The 21,289-nt window shown below is 43.8% G+C and overlaps 1 non-coding gene across 1 annotated transcript; it reads left to right on the top strand.

Annotated features, from left to right (window-relative positions):
• Nucleotides 1-14,161: 14,161 nt before the first annotated feature.
• Trnas-aga lies at nt 14,162-14,236 on the top strand. Its single transcript has one exon. It is a non-coding gene; the product is annotated as a tRNA-Ser (tRNA).
• The last annotated feature ends 7,053 nt before the right edge of the window (nt 14,237-21,289 follow it).

Genomic DNA, 21,289 nt, shown 5'->3' on the forward strand with positions numbered 1-21,289 from the left:
GCATGCTTATTGTGCGGAAGATAGAGAACAAAGTGCTCGGATTAGGAAGAGTATAGGATAGGTATGCAGTCCTTTATCCCTACTGTTCAATATGTGTATTAATGAAGCAAGGACAGAAATAAAGGAAAGTTTCAGACGTGGAATTAAAATTCAGGATGAAAGGATATCAGCGATAAGATTCATTGATGACATTGCTATCCCGAATGAAAGTGAGAATGATCTGCAGAGCTATTGAATGGAAGATCAGTGTAATAAGCACATCCTATGGAATGGGAGCAATTCGAAGAAAGATGAAAGTAATGAGTAGCGATGAACTGAATAACAAGACTGGGGACAATGAAACTGACGAGTTGTTGGAGTTCAGCCTCTTTCGAAACAAAATAACACATGACAGCCGAATGAAGGAGGACATAAAATGCAGACAAGCACATTTAAAGAGGGCATCCATGCCCAAAACATTTCTACTAGTATTTACATCTACATCTACATACATACTCTGCAATCCACCATACGGTGTGTGGCGGAGGGTACCTCGTACCACAACTAACGTCATCTCTCCCTGTTCCACTTCATCCGGCCGTGGTGGCCGAGTGGTTCTAGGCGCTTCAGTCCGGAACGGCGTGACTGCTACGATCGCAGGTTCGAATCCTGCCTCGGGCATGGATGTGTGTGATGTCCTTAGGTTAGTTAGGTTTAAGTAGTTCTAAGTTCTAGGGGACTGATGACCTCAGATGTTAAGTCGCATAGTGCTCAGAGCCATTTGAACCATTTTTTAACCTGTTCCACTTCCAAACAGAACGAGGAAAAATGACTACCTAATTGCCTCTGTACGAGCCCTAATCTCTCTTATCTTATCTTTGTGGTCTTTCCGTGAAATATAAGTTGGGGGCAGTAAAATTGTGCTGCAGTCAGCCTCAAATGCTGGTTCTCTAAATTTACTCAGTAGCGATTCACGAAAAGAACGCCTCCTTTCCTCTAGAGACTCCCACCCGAGTTCCTGAAGCATTTCCGTAACACTCGCGTGATGATCAAACCTACCAGTAACAAATCTAGCAGCCCGCCTCTGAATGGCTTCCATGTCCTCCCTTAATCCGATCTGATAGGGATCCCAAACGCTCGAGCAGTACTCAAGAATAGGTCGTATTAGTGTTTTATAAGCGGTCTCCTTTACAGATGAACCACATGTTCCCAAAATTCTTCCAATGAACCGAAGACGACTATCCGCCTTCCCCACAACCGCCATTACATGCTTGTCCCACTTCATATCGCTCTGCAATGTTACGTCCAAATATTTAATCGACGTGACTGTGTCAAGCGCTATACTACTAATGCAGTATTCAAAAATTACGGGATTCTTTTTCCTATTCATCTGCATTAATTTATATTTTTCTATATTTAGAGTTAGCTACCAATCTTTACACCAATCACAAATCCTGTCCAAGTCTTCTTGTATCCTCCTACAGTCACTCAACGACGACACCTTCCCGTACACCACAGCATCATCAGCAAACAGCGGCACATTGCTATTCGCCCTATCCAAAAGATCATTTATGTAGATAGAAAACAATAGCGGACCTACCACACTTCCCTGGGGCACTCCAGATGATACCCTCACCTCCGATGAACACTCACCATCGAGGACAACGTACTGGGTTCTATTACTTAAGAAGTCTTCGAACCACTCACATACTTGGGAACCAATCCCATATGCTCGTACCTTAGTTAGGAGTCTGCAGCGGGGCACCGAGTCAAACGCTTTCCGGAAGTCAAGGAATATGGCATCCGTCTGATACCATTCATCCATGGTTCGCAAGATATCATGTGAAAAAAGGGTGAGTTGCGTTTCGCTGGAGCGATGCTTTCTAAGGCCGTGCTGATGCATGGGCAGCAACTTCTCTGTCTCAAGGAAATTCATTATATTCGAACTGAGAATATGTTCGAGAATCCTGCAACAAACCGATGTTAAGGATATTGGTCTGTAATTTTGAGGATCCGTCCTTCTACCCTTCTTATATACAGACGTCACCTGCGCTTTTTTCCAGTCACTCGGGACTTTACGTTGGGCAAGAGATTCGCGATAAATACAAGCTAAGTAAGGAAACAACATTGGCATTAATTTGAAGAAGAAGTTTTTGAGAATGTACGTTAGGAGTACAGCATTGTGTGGTAGTGAATCGTAGACTCTGGAAAAACTGGAGAAAAGATAATCGAAGGGTTTGGGATGTGATGTTACAGAACGATGTTGAAAATTATGTGGACAGATAAGATAAATGAAGAAGTCTCCATAAAATCGTCACGGAGAGGAAAATGTGGCAAACATTAACAGAAAGTAAAGACAGAATGGAAAATGTGTTAAGACGTAAAGGAATAATTTCCATGGTACTTGAAGGAGCTGTAGAGGATAAAACTAGACGAGACAAATCAATCACCACTTAGGGTGCAAGTACTAATCTGAAACGAAGAGGTTGGCACAGAATAGGAATTCGTGGAGCGCTGCCTCAAACCATGATAAAAAAAAAAAGATGTACTGCTGCTACATATTATGAGATTAAAGTTTTCGTGTTGTATACGATTTCAAAACAAAAAAAATGGTTCAAATGGCTCTGAGCACTATGGGACTCAACTGCTGAGGTCATTAGTCCCCTAGAACTTAGAACTAGTTAAACCTAACTAACCTAAGGACATCACAAACATCCATGCCCGAGGCAGGATTCGAACCTGCGACCGTAGCGGTCTTGCGGTTCCAGACTGCAGCGCCTTTAACCGCACGGCCACTTCGGCCGGCTGATTTCAAAACATAATCGTACATGTTGTGACACATCAAATAGTGTGTACCAAAGACAGGAGGAAGTCACGAATGGCTGATTCCTCACTCTCTGTAGTCAAAATAAGGATTTAGGGGGCAAACTCAGCTATATATTACCAAAATTTGATAGCTGTAGTTCCTCAGTTACTGAACAAACGAAGCAACCAGTACGAGGGTTGAGCGTGAAGGTCCTATAACCCGCTAAGTTCCAGGCGTTCTGAAAGCAGATTTCCACCAGTTGGGAGGGATCACCGAAAACATAAAGTTGACTTTCTCGGCTGCTGACCTGGCCGTGAGAAGTTATGCTGAAGAGGCTTAACGGAGATGTCAGCCATTGTGAGAACCGGCGCGGAGCCGTGAGCCGTGCAAATGTTGGGAAACATTCCCAAGAGAATGACTGTGCGAGTCCGAGCCGTCTTTCTTCCAGACGTGGAAGTATCGAAACCTAGACAAAGTTGGGTACACTAACACGAAGTAAAGAATTCACTGAACTTTGAAAACTTTTATTTCGGGTTAATGTAAATAATATTACTGCTTGCACATATACATCTACATATATACTCCGCAAACCACTGTAAAGTGCATGGCGGAGCGTACATCGTACTAGTATTCTCGATTTTCTGTTTTGTGGTATGTCGGTATAAAGCGAGAGAAAAATCTATGACTATTTGCACGTTAATCCTTCTTAACCTGCTCTCGTAAACCATACGTGATATACGCGCCGGTGTAAAAAAAAATCGTCTTCATTTAGTAGGGGTTCTCTAAATTTACTCAGCAGGGCTTCGCAAGAACTCGATGGCTTTCTCCCAAAGATTCCCGTACAAGTTTTTCGAGTATTTCTGTTATACTTTCTTATGGACTATAGCGACATGTTGCAATCCTAACAATGCGTTCGATGTTTGTTTGCCATGTCTACTTGATGAGGACAACAAATCACCGGAAGAATACTCTAAAATAGGTCGCATTAGGTTCAAATGGATGTAGGTTACAGCGGTTACGCCGAGATTAAAAGGCTTGGTTGGGATAGACTAGTGTGGACACTTTCATCTAGCAGTCTTCGTACCGAAGATCACAACAACGACAACATCGTCTTTCTCTTACTGATGCAATGAATTGCCCGCATCTCGTGGTCGTGTGGTAGCGTTCTCGCTTCCCACGCCTGGGTTCCCGGGTTCGATTCCCGGCGGGGTCAGGGATTTTCTCTGCCTCGTGATGGCTGGGTGTTGTGTGATGTCCTTAGGTTAGTTAGGTTTAAGTAGTTCTAAGTTCTAGAGGACTGATGACCTAAGATGTTAAGTCCCATAGTGCTCAGAGCCATTTGAACCATTTTTTTGCAATGAATTTTCCCAAACACCTTCGAACAAATCAAAGTCTTATATAATACTGACATTACTTGATGGTCCTATTTCATACCGGTTCATAGTATTACCCCAAACACCCGTGAAACATGACGTTCTCAGGATGTTCACCAGTAGTCTTGTAATTAGATAGTATATAGTTTTTTCCCTTTCTTACAGGCACTATCCTACATTTACCCACATTTAAAAAGAACTGACGATCATTACATCAAGTGTAAATGCTGTCCAGATGTTCCATCATTTCCTTACGATCGTCCAAAGTCGATAGTTTCTTGTGGCAACAGGATCGCCAGCGAAATGTCTTACATTGTTGTACATCTTATCTGATAGATTGTTTATAAATATTAGTAACTTATGTACATTCGTGATCCTATCAAGTTTAGTTTACTTGGGATACACTCGCTGACATTTTCATTTCTACTGAACCTTCGGCTTCCAGTGTAACGTACTGAGTTCTATTAACCAAATGTCCATCGATCGCATTAAACGTCTGGTAAAAGAACCCTCTCGGTAGTAGGACGTTGTTCTTGTTGTGGTCTTCAGTCCTGAGACTGGTTTGATGCAGCTCTCCATGCTACTCTATCCTGTGCAAGCTCTTTCATTTCCCCGTACCTACTGCAACCTACATGGTTCTGAATCTGCTTAGTGTATTCATCTCTTGGTCTCCCTCTACGATTTTTACCCTCCACGCTGCCATCCAGTACTAAATTGATGATCCGTTGATGCCACAGAACATGCCCTACCAACCGATTCCTTCATCTTGTCAAGTTGTGCCACAGATTCCTCTGCTTCCCAATTCTATTCAATACCTCCTGATTAGTTATGTGATATACCCATGTAATCTTCAGCATTCTTCTGTAGCACTACATTTCGAGAGCTTCGATTCACTTCTTGTCCAAACTATTTATCGTCCATGTTTCACTTCCATACACGGCTACATTTCATACAAATACTTTCAGAAACGACTTCCTGACACCTAAATCTATACTCGATGTTATCAAATTTCTCTTCTTCAGAAACGCTTTCCTTGCCATTGCCAGTCTACATTTTATATCCTCTCTACTTCAACCATCATCAGTTATTTTGCTCCTCAAATAACAAAATTCCTTTACTACTTTAAGTGTCTCATTTCCCAATCTAATTCCCTCAGCATCACCCGATTTAATTCGACTACATTCCATTATCCTCCTTTTGCTTTTGTTGATGTTCATCTTATATCCTCCTTTCAAGACACTGTCCATTCCATTCAACTGCTCTTCCAAGTCCTTTGGTGTCTCTGACAGAATTACAATGTCATCGGCGAACCTCAAAGTTTTTATTTCTTCTCCTTGGATTTTAATACCTACTCCGATTTTTTTCCTTTACTGTTTGCTCACTATACAAATTGAATAACATCGGGGATAGGCTACAACCTGTCTCACTCCCTTCCCAACCATTGCTTCCCTTTCACGCCCCTCGACTCTTATAACTGCCATCTGGTTTCTATACAAATTGTAAATAGCCTTTCGCTCCCTGTATTTTACCCCTGCCACCTTTAGAATTTGAAACAGAGTATTCCAGTCAACATTGTCAAAAGCTTTCTCTAAGTCTACAAATGCTAGAAACGTATGTTTGCCTTTCCTTAATCTATTTTCTAAGATAAGTCGTAGGGTCAGTATTGCCTCATGTGTTCCAGCATTTCTACGGAATCCAAACTGATCTTCCCCGAGGTCGGCCTCTACCAGTTTTTCCATTCGTCTGTAAAGAATTCGTGTTAGTATTTTGCAGCTGTGGCTTATTAAACTGATAGTTCGGTAATTTTCACATCTGTCAACTCCTGCTTTCTTTGTGATTGGAATTATTATATTCTTCTTGAAGTCTGACGGTATTCCGCCTGTCTCATACATCTTGCTCACCAGATGGTAGAGTTTTGTCATGACTGGCTCTCCCAAAGCTGTCAGTCGTTCTAATGGAATGTTGTCTACTCCCGGGGCCTTGTTTCGACTTAGGTCTTTCAGTGCTCTGTCAAACTCTTCATGCAATATCATCCATCCTTGTATAGACCCTCTATATACTCCTGCCACCTTTCTGCTTTCCCTTCTTTGCTTAGAACTGGGTTTCCATCTGAGCTCTTGATATTCATGCAAGTGATTCTCTTTTCTTCAAAGGTCTCTTTAATTTTCCTGTAGGCAGTATCTATCTTACCCCTATGTAGATAAGCCTCTATATCCTTACATTTGTCCTCTAGCCATCCCTGCTTAGCCGTTTTGCACTTCCTGTCGATCTCATTCTTGAGACGTTTGTATTCCTTTTTGCCTGCTTCATTTACTGCATTTTTATATTTTCTCCTTTCATCAATTAAATTCAATATTTCTTCTGTTACCCAAGGATTTCTATTAGCCCTCGTCTTTTTACCTACTTGATCCTCTGCTGCCTTCACTACTTCATCCCTCAAAGCTACCCATTCTTCTTCTACAGTATTTCTTTCCCCCATTCCTGTCAATTGTTCCCTTATGCTCTTCCTGAAACTCTGTAAAACCTCTGGTTTAGTCAGTTTATCCAGGTCCTATCTCCTTAAATTCCCACCTTTTTGCAGTTTCTTCAGTTTTAATCTACAATTCATAACCAATAGATTGTGGTCAGAGTCCACATCTGACCCCGGAAATGTCTTACAATTTAAAACCTGTTTCCTAAATCTCTGTCTTAGCATTATATAATCTATCTGATACCTTCCAGTATCTCCATGTATACAACCTCCTTTCATGATTCTTGAACCAATAGTTAGCTATGATTAAGTTATGCTCTGTGCAAAATTCTACCAGGCGGCCTTCTCTTTCGTTTCTTACCCCCAATCCGTATTCACCTACTACATTTCCTTCCCTTCCTTTTCCTACTATCGAAATCCAGTGACCCATGACTATTAAATTTTCGTCTCCCTTCACTATCTGAATAATTTCTTTTACCTCATCATACATTTCTTCAATTTCTTCGTCATCTGCAGAGTTAGTTGGCATATAAACTTGTACTACTGTAGTAGGCGTGGGCTTCGTGTCTATCTTGGCCACAATAATGCGTTCACTATGCTGTTTGTAGTAGCTTACCCGTATTCCTACTTTTTTTTCATTATTAAATAATTACCACTATATCTAATTTAATCTACAGTACAGCTGTAGTTTCCCATTGCTTTCAGCCGTTCGCAGTACCAGCACAGCAAGGCCGTTTTGGTTAGTGTTACAAGGCCAGATCGGTCAATCATTCAGACTGTTGCGCCTGCAACTACTGAAAGGGCTGCTGCCCCTCTTCAGGAACCACACGTTTGTCTGGCCTCTCAACAGGTACCCCTCCCTTGTGGTTGTACCGTAGGCTATCTGTATGGCTGAGGCACACAAGCCTCCCCACCAACGCCAAGATCCATGGTTCATATGTATATAAAGTCAGAAATAAATTAGTACATCTGTAAAGACGATGTCGATTTGATCCGATGATGACATATACCACCTAGGAGATAGTAGATGTACTGATAATGGTTTCAGTGTCGTCCTCCAACACATAGTGTAGTAGCATAGCTATCTGAGCACCTTCTGTGTTTACCCTTTAATCGGGAATGCTCAGAACCGGAAGTCTCAGTGTGATGGAAATATGTGAAGCAAGCAGGCAGCCGTGCCACAGAAACACTTCCAAGTGGCGGGATGCTCCTTCAGAGAATTGCCACACAAGTTGGATATGCTATATCAGTTGTGCAACGATACTGATATCAGTTTTCACGTGAACATTCTCTACAGACGAGGTTCCAGATATCCACACAGCTCAGACACCCACCAGGATCATCTTATCGTAAGGGCAGCAGTGGCAGATCGTACAGCTACCAAAGCACAGGTAAGAGGGCTTGTTAGCCCACACATGTCAACTCGAATTGTTACAAACTAATTATTAGCTAATCAAAATATCCACGGGTGTACTGCCGATTTACAGTGCCCAACGGGCACAATATTTCGGCGATCATACATGTCGCCATCATCAGGTGAACTGACGGACTGAGCTCCTGTGAACGTGCCGGTACGGAGATCCGTACGCTATGGCTGCTCAGGGGGAAATGGGTTCGGTCGCGGCGGCGGCGGTTTTAAATACCCTCCGCCCGCGGCGCGCTCCCTCCGCCGACCGCGCCCCGCGCCACGGTCGCGCGGTGGAACAGATTGCGACGGCGTCTGAGATGACGTCGGTGTGATGGCTCTGTCAGCTTTGGTCGTCACAACTATACGTTTGCTCGATTTACTCTTGATTAACCCAATCGTTGGTTCCCAAGCCTTGCTAAGACTATAGCCACAGTCACGGTTTATGAGGTCGTCATTGGTGCGAATTTCGATGGCCTCTCTAACAGCGCTGTCCCAGTATCTCGACGTCTGTACCAGAATCCTCGTGCGGTCATACTCCATGGTGTGATTTTCCGACAAACAATGTTCAGCGACCGCCGACTTGCTCGGATACATCAGTCGGGTGTGCCTCTGGTGTTCACGGCATCGATCCTCGACGGTACGCATCGTCTGACCAATATATGACTTGTCACATTGACACGGAATCTGGTACACGCCGGCCTTCCTCAAACCGAGGTCATCTTTGGCGCTCCCCACCAGTGCACGAGTTTTATTTGGAGGACAAAACACAGTTCCGACCCGGTGTTTCTTCAAAATGCGGGAGATTTTCCCAGAGAGTGCGCCTGTATATGGAATAAACGCAGTGCCTACCTCCTCCCTCGCGATTTCATCCATCTCCTCAGGTTGTGCTGTAGTGGTTGGGCGGAGAGCACGTTTAATCTGCCACTCTGAGTACCCATTTTTTCGAAATACAGTTCTCAGATGTTCCGGTTCGTGGGGTAGACTCTCTGCGTCAGAGATAGTGCGCGCCATATGTACTAGAGTTTTTAGTACCCCATTCCTCTGTGAAGGGTGGTGGCAGCTGTCTGCGTGCAAATACAGATCAGTGTGCGTATTAGCTGTGTGACTATGGGCACGCACACCTGAAGTCTGTCTTCACTCACGCCATAGCATCCACATGCACATCTCGTCTGGTGCCGTCAGAGGATCATTTGGAAGATGGAATGGCGCATGGTGGTCTTGAGTGATGAAAGCAGAGTCTGCTCGTACACTGAGTCGACAAAAATCAGGGTACAGGGATAAGCACAGATGCAGATGGCGGTAGTATCTCGTACACAAGGTATAAAAGGGCAGTGTTTTATAAGAGCTGTCATTTTGTATTCAGGTGAGTCTTGTGAAACGGTTTCTGACGTGATGACAGATGCAAGACAGGAATTAACAGACTCTGAACGCGGAATGGTAGTTGGAGCTAAACGCATGGGACATTCCATTTTGGAAATCGTTAGGAAATTTAATATTCCGAGATCCATAGCGTCAAGAGTGTGCTAAGACTACCATATTTCAGGCATTATTTCTAACTGCAGTTGCTGACTGGTTTCATTTAACGTCCAAGAGCAGCAGCAATTACGTAGAGCTATGTGTGCAGACGGACAAGCAACACTGCGTAAAATAACCGCAAAAATAAAATGTGGGACGTAGAATGAACGTTTCTGTTAGTACAATGTGGCGAAATCTGGCGTTAAGAGGCTATGGCAGCAGACGCGAGTGCCTTTGCTAGCAGCACGACATCTCATGCAACACCTCTCTTGGGTTTGTGTGCATTTCAGTTGGACCCTAGACTACTGGAAAACCATGGCCTGGTCAGATGAGTCCCAATTGCTGTTCGTAAGCATTAATGGTAGGTTTCGAATGAGGTGCTGACTCCATGAAGCCATGGACCCAAATCGTGAACAAGATGCTGTGCAAGATGGTGGTGGCTCTATAATGGTATGGGCTGTGTTTACATGGGATGGATTGGGTTCTCTGGTCTAAATGAACCCATCATTGACTGGAAATGGTTATTCACGGACTTTATGTTCCCAAACAACTACAGAATTTTTATGGATGAGAATGTGCCATTCACCAGGCCACAGTTGTTTGCAGTTGGTTTGAAGAACATTCTAGACAGTTGGAGCAAATGATTTGGCCACCCAGATCATCTGACATGAATCCCAGCGAAGTTTTATGAGACATAATCGAGAGATCAGTTCGTGCACCAAATCCTGCACTGACAACACTTTCGCAATTAGGTATGGCTGTAGAGGCAGCATGGCTCAATATTTCTAGGCGAAACCAGGCCACATCGAGTTGCTGCACTATGCCGAGCAAAATAAGGTCTGGCATGAGGTATGTCTATTCTATCAAGCCTACCAGTTTAAGCCACGATAGTAGCATGTACCAGTGGTGATGTAAATACTGTTTGCTAAAGCGAATTTCCAAATAATCTGAACGTCTAAATGTTGCTGTAAAGGAGTCAGAAACTCACTACTAACAGAATTGTTTAACACTTCATAAAGTTCTTGGGTGAGGTTGTGAATTGCATATAGCTACATATGTGAACTTGCATACAGAAAAGACATTTATTGTGCTTCAGAACATACGTGTATATATATTAATTTGTGAACTATGGAGTTTTACATGTTTCAGAGGCAAAAATACACAGTTTTTCTGATACTGTCTTAATTAAGTCGAATGAAAAGTCTAAGTGTAGATGCTACAGGCTCCCAACATGCAACTCATGAGGAAATGGAGGGTGCACATTTAATAGAGGTAATACTGTGTCCAAATGGATGGACCATTGCACCCACCGTTCTAGAAGCAAATTTTACACAGATGAGTACCCTCAACCAATGCTGTTCATATGACACTGTTTTATTCAGAACATCTGCCTCAGGTTTAATATTTGACACATTGTTGCTGTAATTATCGCGTTTTTCTTTTGACAGAGCGTACCCAGAAAATCAGTGCCCTTTGCACGAATCAGAAACATAAATTTGGAGAACCACAGAGGGTGTGCTGTTCACGGATCATCCTTTTCATACCAGTTCTTCAAATTACCATCCCAATGAAAACACACTGTTTCAACACCAATACTAGTGTATAAGTATTCCAGTTCACTTTGCTCAGCCCGCATCTCGTGGTCGTGCGGTAGCGTTCTCGCTTCCCACGCCCGGGTTCCCGGGTTCGATTCCCGGCGGGGTCAGGGATTTTCTCTGCCTCGTGATGGCTGGGTGTTGCATGATGTCCTTAGGTTAGTTAGGTTTAAGTAGTTCTAAGTTCTAGGGGACTGATGACCATAGATGTTAAGTCCCATAGTGCTCAGAGCCATTCTCACTTTGCTCATCTGTCGCTGCTTACACATGTTAGCAGCAAAAGGCCACTCATTGAATGATTCTAATGTAGCTTCCTGCGACCTGTATTTGGGCCTCAATGGTCCCGGCATGATTTCAACTGAACTGTACAAATGTATTGGGGCATCGGTATTAGAAAGGAGCCGGCCGTTACGACCGAGCGGTTCCTGGTGCTTCAGTCTGGAACCGCGCGACCGCTAATGTCGCAGGTTCGAATGTTGCCTCGGGAATGGATGTGTGTGATGTCCTTAGGTTAGTTAGGTTTAAGTAGTTCTAAGTTCTAGGGAACTGATGACCTCAGATGTTAAGTCCCATAGTGCTCAGAGCCATTTGAACTAGAAAGGAATTTGAACGTAATTCCATTCTACTCAGGTGTGCCTCCTGCACACACACACACACACACACACACACACACACACACACACACACACACACACACACACATTCTATGTGATCAAAAGTATCCGGACACCCCCAAAACCATAAGTTTTTCGTATTAAGTGCATTGTGTTGCCACCTAGTGCCAGGTACTTCATATCAGCGACCTCAGTAGTCATTAGACATCGTGAGAGAGCAGAATGGGGCACTCCGCAGAACTCACGGATTTCAAACGTAGTCAGGTGATTGGGTGTCACCTGTGTCATACGTCTGTACGCGAGATTTCCATACTCCTAAACATCCCTAGGTCCACTGTTTCCGATGTGATAGTGAAGTGGAAATGTGAAGGAACACGTACAGCACAAAATCGTACAGACCGACCTCGTCTGTTGACTGACAGAGACTGCCGACAGTTGAAGAGGGTCATAATGTGTAATAGGCAGACATCTATCCAGACCATCATACAGCAATTCCAAACTGCATGAGGATCCACTGTAAATACTGTGACAGTTAGGCAGGAGGTGAGAAGACTTGGATTTCATGGTCGAGTGGCTGTTCATAAGTCACACATCACACCAGTAAATGCCAAACGACGCTTTGCTTGGTGTAAGGAGCGTAAATAATGGACGATTGAACAGTGGAAAAACTTTGTGTGGAGTGATGAATCACGGTACGCGATGTGGCGATCCAATGACAAGGTATGACTATGGCGAATGCCCAGTGAACGTCTTCTGCCAGTGTGTGTAGTGCCAACAGTAAAATTCGGAGGCGATGGTGTTACGTTGTGGTCGTGATTTTCATGGAGGGCGCTTGCACCTCTTGTTGTTTTGCATGTCACTATCACAGCACAGGCCTACATTGTGGTTTTAAGCACTTTCTTGCCTCCCACTGTGGAAGAGCAATTCGGGGATGGCGATTGCATGTTTCAACACGATCGAGCACCTGTTGATAAATCACAGCCTGTGGCAGAGTGGTTACACGACAATAACATCGCTGTAATAGACTGGCCTACACAGAGTCCTGATCTGAATCCTATAGGACACCTTTGGGATGTTTTGGAACACCGATTTCGTGCCAGGCCTCACCGACCGACATCGATACCTCTCCTCAGCGTTTCACTCCGCGAAGAATGGGCTGCCATTCCCCAAACAACCTTCCAGCACCTGACTGAACGTATGCCTACGAGAGTGGAAGCTGTCATCAAGGCTAAGGATGGGCCAACACCATATTGAATTGCAGCATTACCGATGGAGTGCGCCGCGAACTTGTAAGTCATTTTCAGGCAAGTGTCCGGATACTTTTGATCACATAGTATATATGGTTACATGACCATTATCAATCTGCAGCTGCCATGAACTGGAATCACAGCGCACTCTCTGTACCATGTGGAGCTGCGTGGCATAGGAGAACGGAAAACTGACGATTCAACACAGCAATGCCATGCTTGTTGGTGCAATTTGAGAGTCAGGTCGGGTCTGGAAGGACGATCTTGGTCTCAACCAAGGTTGTACAGCTGATAACCGACGACTCAGCACCATGCCTGCCTGTTGGAACTTGCAGGTGCAGCTAGAAAACAAACGGGTCTCCAGGTTAGCAGCAACAGCTGTGTCGCATCTGCTGGAGAGGTGAACGTCAGGAAGCAAGTTCACTTTCTGGACCCTGTGTGCACATCAGCTTACGTACTGTATGATTTGGGATTTTACCATATACAGAGGGGCTTGCTTGGATGAAAGCTGCAATCGATCACTGCTGCTTGATTTTCGTATTGGTGATGTCTCCAAAATTATTTCTCCAATTCTACAAGAGGAGCACAGATGACGTATTTTTAATACTTAACTAAAGCCCAAAGGTGGGGAGTTGGAAAGTAGGAAGTGAATGAATAAGTAAATACAAAGTTCTGATTATAAAAAACATTTTTTTTTTTTCGTCGGTGAACTACGTGACGCTATGAAACTTCCTGGCAGAGTAAAACTGTGTGCCGGACCAAGACTCGAACTCGGGACCTTTGCCGTTCGCGGGCAAGTGCTCTACCAACTGAGCTACCCAAGCACGACTCACGCCCCGTCCTCACAGCTTTACTTCCGCCAGTACATGTTGGTAGAGCACTTGCCCGCGAAAGGAAAAGGTCCCGAGTTCGAGTCTCGGTCCAGCACACAGTTTAAATCTGCCAGGAAGTTTCATATCAGCGCACACTCCGCTGCAGAGTGAAAATCTCATTCTGGAAACATTCCCCAGGCTGTGGCTAAGCCATGCCTCCGCAATATCCTTTCTTTCAGGAGTGCTAGTTCTGCATGGTTCGCAGGAGAGCTTCTATGAAGTTTGGAAGGTAGGAGACGAGGTACTGGCGGAAGTAAAGCTGTGAGGAGGGGGCGTGAGTTGTGCTTGGGTAGCTCAGTTGGTAGAGCACTTGCCCGAGAAAGGCAAAGGTCCCGAGTTCGAGTCTCGGTCCGGCACACAGTTTTAATCTGCCAGGAAGTTTCATATCAGCGCACACTCCGCTGCAGAGTGAAAATCTCATTCTGGAGACGTAATGGCATTTTTGTGGAAGCAACCAGCCTAGAGTATACGCTCTCGCCACAGCCAGCGACATCCATTTTCAGACGATAGCGGTCCCGAGATAGAGAGCCTGTATGCACAGTGTGTGGCCATAGGTGAAGTTGCCCGTGATTGGTTGATTAGCTTTGGCGCCACTTTTCTGCCAAACGTCTCTCGCGCTTCCTATGTTCGCCGTGCTTCTGAGTTGAATTGAAGTTCAGAGGACTTTTGGAAACGATTAAAAGGTATTTGAATTATTGAGAGACTTGTTATGCTTTGTGTATACATGTCCGATTTAGTTGTATACCGTTTTTAGTACATAATTAGCGTTTGCGATCTTAAATACGAGTTGAAATAATGAAGCGTTTTGTGATGAAGTCGGTAAGCCTACATGTTTGAAGTAAACACGTTAGTAATTGTACAGTATTGTTTTTGACATCTGTAATTCGTTCTGCAGACGTTCGTAAACTACTCCAGGTTGTGCTGCATTTGGTTGTTCAAATCGAGGCGAAGATATATGTCGCATGTTAGCATTTCCACGCAATGAAATATTTGGCGTTACGCACTTCGATACAAAACAAATGCTATACACTATTTTTTTTTAAATTTACGTTACTTTCATTGCAATATGTCTAGTAAACGAACTTTAAAGGAGATAAATGCAAGTAACGATTAATTTTTACAGCCACTGTATCAAATTTTCCTGTGCTGTACGTAGTAGCCTACTATGAGTATATTATAGCTGTAAAGAAAGGCATTTAACAAATGATTTCGCCATGTTGTCTTGTGCTTTTGATTCGGTGAGTGTGTACTCCACTACTCCACTACTGCCCATTCAAAAGTCGCGCCCACAGTTTGGCAGAAAAATGGCCGCCGTATCGTCCGATTGGCCACTCTCTCCCTATACAGGCTCTCTACCCCGAGACAGCCCTCAGCGCTCACGCTAAGCACAATACAAGAATGCCTCACACCTCACACATGATAGCTGATACCTGACAACTGACACCTGTCACCTCATACCTAACACCTGATGTCCAACCCCTGACATCCCTGTGTGACATTGACACACTTGCACACACGGTAGTGCAGTTGATCCAGGAGTTTCCAGTTAGACTGCAAGTGTACGCAAATTCAGAAGGAATGAGCGGAAGATCTCGTGATCAGCAGTACCACCATGTTTGACCGTTAGAGAGTAAAAGCAGTCTTCTATGGTAGCAGAAGGTATCACTAAGTCTTTCTTCAATGTGCTAAACATCCCTCAGGAAGAGGACACCTACCTATGAACGCACTGGTTTGTAGTTATTGCTGGAGAACCTGGACAATCCGGTTACTGACATTTGTAGTGTAAATTACAGTAAAAATAGCACGCTCTTTGGCAGTAAGAATTGAAATGTGCTTGCACCAACTGCAAAACCGTTTTACGATAACATGATGATTGTTAAAATCTGTAGTCAAGTGGACTGTCAGAAATAATTAGAGAAGGGGCAGTCTGTAACGTTAAAGAAACAGATGTATGGATCATTTAACTATTATCTACATATTAAATTCTCCGAGTTCGTCGCTGTGAGATATGGTGTCTCCTGTATGGGAACAACAGTGTGACTGCAAAAGGAATAGTGGAAAAAATTGGCAAGCAAGCACTGGAATCCGTTTCGAGGAAATGTAAACATCCTGCGGCTATAACATATAAAGTGGAATTAACTGATGTTCAATTCGATGCTGTAATTAAAAAGCTGTGTGATATACACTATTGTAGCAACTTTGTCCGGATGACTATTGCTTTTTGGGTTTGGACGAATGGCAAGAGTCTGCTGTAATTTTTAATGAAGTGCAGATGTGTGACTGCCTAATTTCAGACGACTTCTGGATGGGAGAAGACTGACAGGAAAATAACAACGCAACTGTGGACAGTGATAAGATGTTGGCATTGACTATTTAACGTTGATGATCTCCCATTGTAGAGAAATAACATGTGATAAATTTATATGTCAAATTACAAGCTCAGTCATGAACAAAATTATCAGTAACCACCTTACTGATTTTATAACACATCCAGATAAGCAACTACGAAAAGCTTTTACGTCACTTTGGCTAAAGAACATGGGATTACCAGGCTGGAGGCTACAATATACCATCACTTACGTGCAGGCAGATTCTGATTTCATCGCTCAAGACCACGGCGCGTCATTCCATCTTCCAAATGATCCTCTGACAGCACCAGGCGCGGCGTGCACGTCGGTGAGTGAAAGATGGGCTAGAAGTGTGTGTGCCGATAGGTACATTGCTAATAACTGGTTCTTGTGTTGAAGTAGGTGGGCACAGAAGCATTCTTACCTGTGCTGTGGTAGCTGTATGATCTGCCACTACTGCCCTTACAATACGATGATGCTGGAGCCATCTGTGCTGTGTAGATGTCCGGAACGTCATCTACGAGTGTGAGAATGTTCGAGTGGCCACTGATAACCAGCATCGATGCACAACTGTCACAGCACGTCCAACTTTTGTGGCAGTTCTCTGAATGGACCACTCCGTTACTCGGAAGGCCACAATTTGACCCCTTTCAAACTCGGACAGTTGGCTGTAGGAAGCACATGTACACCTCCATGGCATGATTGCCTGCTTGCTTCACAAGTTTCCATCACACTGAGCCTTCTGGCTGTGAGCATTAACTAGCAAAGCGTAGACACAGAAGGCGCTCTGTGTAATGCCTAAACAACTAGACCCCGAAATTAATTTCTATGAATGCGCGTGGGCGCAATAATGAAAGAGACTTGACCAGGCGTTGTTGAATACGCATAGTATTTGATATTTGCACGCATTTTCATAACTTGTTTTTTTTAATTATCTGTATCAGTATATTTAGATATAATAAGGTAAAGCTGACATCTCCACTTAACATGACGTAAGTCTGCCCAAAAGATCGAGAAATAAAGAGCTTTGACCCGCTCACATGGGTAATAGGTAGCAACTGATTAATCACATGATACTGTCTAACACTCTACAAATAATAGCACAGATACACAGACAAATTATGACGATACCGTGATGGCTATCGATGAGACTGTTTCACGCATCACTTGAAGTGATACATCAGTGCTGAACGAAACAGAAGAACGTGAAACAGCAATGTACGTGTTTTGACAACATAGGACGGAAACTGATATTTGGTAATTCGAATATTAACGTGCAAAGTACAGCTGATAGCAACCATAATAGTACCACCAATGCGCTGTTACAGCAATTACTGATGACTGTGAACACTAAATTTCGTGATATGAACATGAAATTCAATACAGTTACACAACAGCTTAGTAACTTGAATACAAAATGTAGCGATTTGTCACAAGGTTTTCACATTTCAAAACAGAACAAAAACACGTGTGGAAAGATTTCGAAAACAGGTGTCACACAAAAGTTCAATTATCTGAGAGAAAATCTACGCACATAGATATCTGAAAATTTAAAAGAAATGAAAAAACAGTTAAGAAAAGGAGGTTATTTCTGACATAAAAGGTAGAATTTATTGTTATTTTATGTATTTATTTACTTAACCTGATCAGATTAGGGCCATCAGGCCCTCTCTTACATCGGACCAGTGTTACACACATGCAGCATTTCACACATCAGAGTTCATCATGACAATAGTTTAAATAAGAAAATTAAATTACTCTGGTGACAATATGAATAAAGAGTAGTGACTAAGACCTAATAAAGTAAATGCTGGCAGTATTTTTACAACAGGTGCTATACATAACAGATTATGATAAAAGCAATTATAATAACAGTAAAAAAATCAAATAATAATGATAAACATGAGAAAAATTGGCAAAAGTAATGAAGATTTGTGCAGATGTACATTAATATCTTGGTGTGTAAAGTAGATGTTTACTAGTATAGCGAGGTTTGGGGAAGGGAGATTTAAGGAGGGGGAAAGAGGGAAGTAATGAGGTGAAGTACATTCGTGTACAGAGGAAGGCATTACTGTTGCTTAAGTAGATACGTCATTAACTGTTTTTTGAAGCCGGACATGTTATTGAGTTCTCTAACATAACGAGGGAGGTTATTCCAGAGTCGGGTTCCCGCTACTGTAAAGAGCTTGGAGAAGGTGACTGAGCGATGCAGTGGAACAGAGAGGATTTTATTATGATGGAAACGTGTGTTTCTGTCATGTTGTTCCGACATGAGCGTTGGGGACGAGGAGAGATATGAGGGACAGTGTACATTTATAAGGCAGTAGATGAGACAGAGTGCATGGAAATCTCTGCGTTTGTCTGCACGCAGCCAGGACAATTTTGCATATGCTGGTGAAATGTGATCAAAAAGTCGAACGTCACAGCTATATCGGACGCAGGCATTCATGACCAGTTCTAGACGCCGCGAATTTCCCTGAGAGAGGCCTTGTAGGATAATATCGCTGTAGTCAATGATTGGGAGTATAAGCGTTTGTACTAATTTCTTTTTCAGATCGAAAGGGAAGAGTTTTTTATATTTTTGTAGGACATGAAGGGATGCTGATGCTTTTTTGCACACTGCAGTTACGTGCTCTGTCCAATTTAGATTTTCATCTGTTATTACTCCCAAACTCTTTGCTGAGGGAGAGAAGTTAATATTTGTTCCATTTAGGATAAGAGATGGTACGGATTCCCGATGTTTTGGGCTAATGAGCTTAGAGTGACCAACAAGTACCGCTTGGGTTTTAGATTGGTTTAGTTTTAGTCCTATGTCCTGTGCCCATTTTGACAGTGCATCAAGGTCAGTATTGAAATTTTCAATAGCTTTCTTGAGATTGCTTGGTTTCGCACTTAGATACAACTGAAGGTCATCAGCATATATATGATATTTGCAATAGGTCAGAACCGATGACACATCATTGACATACAGAGAGAAGAGTATAGAACCTAATACTGAGCCTTGGGGAACGCCTGACACTACCTGCCGCCATTGTGATTTTATATCCCCAGACAGGACGCGTTGCTGACGAGACGTCATGTATGACCGAAACCATTGCACTGCACTTGGTGAGAAATTTAGACGGCTAAGTTTGGCTAGTATGATGTCGAAGTCGACAATATCAAATGCTTTGCTGAAATCTAAGAAGCAAATGACAGTCGCTTCTTGTCTGTCCATGGCAAGTTTCAGGTCATCTGTCACCTTTATCAGTGCGGATGTTGTGCTTCAATGTTTACGGAAACCTGATTGGTATTCGTCTAGTAGGTTGATAGTAGTTAGGTAGTTGGTGAGCTGATCAAGAACTATATATTCTAAGGCCTTTGGTAGTGCAGGAAGAAGGCAGATGGGGCGGTGGTCAGAGGGTGCTGTGGCGATGTCCTTTTTAGGCAGTGGCTTAGTTTGTCCCAGTTTCCAGGCCTCAGGGAAAACACTTGTGATTAATGAATCGTTGAAAATGTCTGTTATAGAGGGCAGTAGTTGGTCAATAATACGTTTTACCATCTGGATAGTGATGCCATCATGTCCAGTAGATGCTGATCTAATCCGCGTTATGGCTTTCTTGACAATACTGCAAGTGACGTGCTGTAGATAGAATTTTTCTTTGCTACAGTCGTTCATCCCCATGAAGTAATCAATGATTCTCTGTTTTGAGCGAAAAGGTACGTTCAGTTAGTGACAATCAAGAACAAGTAGAAAGTCAATAAAAGAAAATCATGGACATGATAATAGTATAAGGGCAAATCAAAACAAAGTGTGTAATACTATAAATAAAGTGACCACTACTGCTAAAAAGCTACACAAGGACTATGAAGGTCTACCATTGGCTGTAGAAGAGCTATCATTAAGAGTAGAACGCTTGAGATTAGACTCTGAATGCACTAAAGGAGAAAGAACTCAGATGAGGAAAAATTTAGACGATATAACCAAAAGAGCAGAAGCAGGTACCTTAGATCAAAGTAGTACATCAGCGCAGAAGGTACCATCTGAATGCAAAGTACACTCCTGGAAATTGAAATAAGAACACCGTGAATTCATTGTCCCAGGAAGGGAAAACTTTATTGACACATTCCTGGGGTCAGATACATCACATGATCACACTGACAGAACCACAGGCACATAGACACAGGCAACAGAGCATGCACAATGTCGGCACTAGTACAGTGTATATCCACCTTTCGCAGCAATGCAGGCTGCTATTCTCCCATGGAGACGATCGTAGAGATGCTGGATGTAGTCCTGTGGAACGGGTTGCCATGCCATTTCCACCTGGCGCCTCAGTTGGACCAGCGTTCGTGCTGGACGTGCAGACCGCGTGAGACGACGCTTCATCCAGTCCCAAACATGCTCAATGGGGGAGAGATCCGGAGATCTTGCTGGCCAGGGTAGTTGACTTACACCTTCTAGAGCACGTTGGGTGGCACGAGATACATGCGGACGTGCATTGTCCTGTTGGAACAGCAAGTTCCCTTGGCGGTCTAGGAATGGTAGAACGATGGGTTCGATGACGGTTTGGAAGTACCGTGCACTATTCAGTGTCCCCTCGACGATCACCAGTGGTGTACGGCCAGTGTAGGAGATCGCTCCCCACACCATGATGCCGGGTGTTGGCCCTGTGTGCCTCGGTCGTATGCAGTCCTGATTGTGGCGCTCACCTGCACGGCGCCAAACACGCATACGACCATCATTGGCACCAAGGCAGAAGCGACTCTCATCGCTGAAGACGACACGTCTCCATCCGTCCCTCCATTCACGCCTGTCGCGACACCACTGGAGGCGGGCTGCACGATGTTGGGGCGTGAGCGGAAGATGGCCTAACGGTGTGCGGGACCATAGCCCAGCTTCATAGAGACGGTTGCGAATGGTCCTCGCCGATACCCCAGGAGCAACAGTGTCCCTAATTTGCTGGGAAGTGGCGGTGCGGTCCCCTACGGCACTGCGTAGGATCCTACGGTCTTGGCGTGCATCCGTGCGTCGCTGCGGTCCGGTCCCAGGTCGACGGGCACGTGCACCTTCCGCCGACCA

The sequence above is a fragment of the Schistocerca americana genome, chromosome 1 (assembly GCF_021461395.2).
Source record: "Schistocerca americana isolate TAMUIC-IGC-003095 chromosome 1, iqSchAmer2.1, whole genome shotgun sequence".
NCBI lineage: Eukaryota > Metazoa > Arthropoda > Insecta > Orthoptera > Acrididae > Schistocerca > Schistocerca americana.